Here is a 2,866-nt window from a genome sequence, read left to right as displayed (position 1 = left end):
TAGAAAACTGTGGTACCGAATCATTAAAAACTAATCATGATAAATAGTCAGCAACCACATTCTCTACTCCCTTTTTATCTTTGATAGTGATGTCAAATTCTTGGAGTAGAAGTATCCATCGTATTAGGCGTGGTTTGGCCTCTTTTTTATCTAGCAAATATTTTAGTGCTGCATGGTCCGTGAAGATAACAATAGGAGCACCAAGGATATAAGAGCGAAATTTATCTAATGCAAATACTACTGCAAGCAATTCCTTCTCGATGGTAGTGTAATTCATTTGAGCATCATTTAAGGTTTTGCTTGCATAGTAAATGACATATGGCTTATTATCCTTGCGTTGTCCTAGGACAGCTCCTATCGCATAGTCGCTAGCGTCGCACATAATCTCAAAAGGTAATGACCAATCAGGTGGTTGCACGATGGGTGCAGTGCTAAGCATAGATTTCAACTTTTTAAATGCCTCTTGACAGGTTTCAGTCCAATTGAACGGTGTATCAAGGGAGAGGAGGTTACATAACGGTCGAGCTATGACACTAAAGTCCTTGATGAACCTCCTATAAAATCCGGCATGACCCAAAAATGATCTAACATCTCTAACCGTCTTGGGTGCAGGTAGCTTGGCGATTAAGTCAATCTTAGCTCTATCAACTTCCATGCCCTTCGATGAAACAATATGTCCTAGGACAATTCTCTTAGGCACCATGAAGTGACATTTCTCCCAATTCAGTATCAAATCCTTTTCTATACATCGAGCTAAGACTGCTTGTAAATGTGACAGGCAATCATCAAATGAGTTGCCAAAAACGGAGAAGTCGTCCATGAACACTTCTAAAAATTTTTCGTTCATATCTTCAAAAATGCTGAGCATGCATCTTTGGAATGTTGCAGGTGCATTACACAACCCAAATGGCATTCGTCGGAAAGCAAATGTGCCAAAAGGACAAGTGAATGTAGTCTTCTCTTGATCTTCTGGTGAAATTTCAATTTGATAATATCCCGAATAGCTACCGAGAAAACAATAGAAATCATGCCCTGCAACTCTCTTCAACACTTGGTCTAGGAAGGGTAGAGGAAAGTGATCCTTTCGTGTGACCAAATTCAGCTTTCGGTAGTCAACACACATGCGCCAACTCGTCGGGACACGAGTTGGAACTAGTTCACCTTGTTCATTTTCTACTACCGTCAAACCCGACTTCTTAGGAACGACTTGAGTAGAGCTTACCCACTTGCTGTCGGAAATTGGATAAATAATATCCACATCAAGCAACTTGAGGACTTCTACCTTAACCATATCTCTCATCGTAGGATTTAACATTCGTTGCATTTGCCTTGTGATTTTGGCATTGTCCTCCAAATATATCCGGTGCGTACAGATTAAGGAGCTAATCCCCTTCAAGTCGGCAATAGACCACCCTAAGGCTCCTTTATGAATCTTTAGAATACCAACTAATTTTTTTTTCTTGGGTATGATTAAGTCCAGACGAGATGATTACAGGAAAAGTGTCTTCGGGTCCAAGAAAAGCATACTTAAGTTCCTTTGGTAAGGGTTTCAATTCGAGCTTGGGTGCTTGCTCATGGGATGGTACTATTTTTGCCTCTCAAGGCGACAACCTCTCAAATTCCCCTACTTTCGGTCTCCACCCACTGACCATCTTGATATCCAGATTATCCACAATAGGTGTGACTGACAAATCATCATCATCGGTTCCATTAGGACACCAATCAATTAAGCTATCATCGGATGGATCGTTAATTGCTTCAGCTAACAAATATTCTTCTGCGATGGTTTCAACCCAATCAACCTCCTTACTCTCTTCGGGATCATTGGGTTGTTTGCACACATTAAAAATGTTCAGTTCTAAGGTCACGTTACCAAAAGAAAGCTTCATAATGCCATTCCTACAATTAATCAATGCATTAGAAGTTGCAAGGAATGGACGTCCTAAAATGACCGGAATTTGAGACTGTGAGTTCGGAGCCGGATGTGTGTCTAATACGACAAAATCAACAGAAAAATAGAACTTGTCTACTTGGACTAATACATCCTCGATAATCCTTCTTGGAATTTTAACTGACCTGTCAGCTAATTGCAAAGTGATGGAGGTTGGCTTCAACTCTCCTAAACCAAGTTGCTCATATACAGAATATGGCAACAAATTCACACTCGCCCCTAAATCTAACAATGCTCGCTCTATCCTAAAGTCGCCTATGATGCATGAGATGGTTGGGCAACCTGGATCCTTATATTTAGGAAGAATGTTGTGCTGTAAAATAGCACTCACATTTTCAGTTAAAAATGCCTTCTTCTTAACATTTAATCGGCGCTTGACAGTACACAAGTCCTTCAAAAATTTGGCATATGAGGGTACTTATTTGATTGCATCAAGTAGAGGTATGTTGATCTTTACTTGTTTAAAAAGCTCAAAATTTCAGAATTAGGTTCGAGCTTTTGCAATGGCTTTAACCGTTGTGGGAAAGGTGGAGGAAAAGGACATTCAACTTTTTTGGTAGAAGTTGGGACCTCAACTTCTTCTTTGTCCCTTTCATCGACTTTGGGAGCATCAGAATTAGAAGTAACCTGCGGTCTCAATGGGACGGTCTAATCAATGACTTTTCCATTACGCAAAGTCATGATGCTCTTTGCATGTTCTGTATGCGAACTAGAAGGAGCCGTATTATTACTACCGTGCACTTATGGGTTAGGTTGGGGTTGAGCTGGAAGCTTACCCTTCTCTTGGGTACTTAGGACGGTAGTCAACATTGACAATTGGTTCCTTATATCTTCAAAATTTCGAGTATTTTGAGCATTGATATTAGCTTGACCTTGTAGAAAAGTTTGTATAGATTGCAAGGTATCCTCGATATT

This window comes from Phoenix dactylifera, unplaced genomic scaffold (genome assembly GCF_009389715.1).
Source record: "Phoenix dactylifera cultivar Barhee BC4 unplaced genomic scaffold, palm_55x_up_171113_PBpolish2nd_filt_p 000718F, whole genome shotgun sequence".
Classification (NCBI taxonomy): Eukaryota; Viridiplantae; Streptophyta; class Magnoliopsida; order Arecales; family Arecaceae; genus Phoenix; species Phoenix dactylifera.
Note: the sequence above shows the minus strand (reverse complement) of the source record.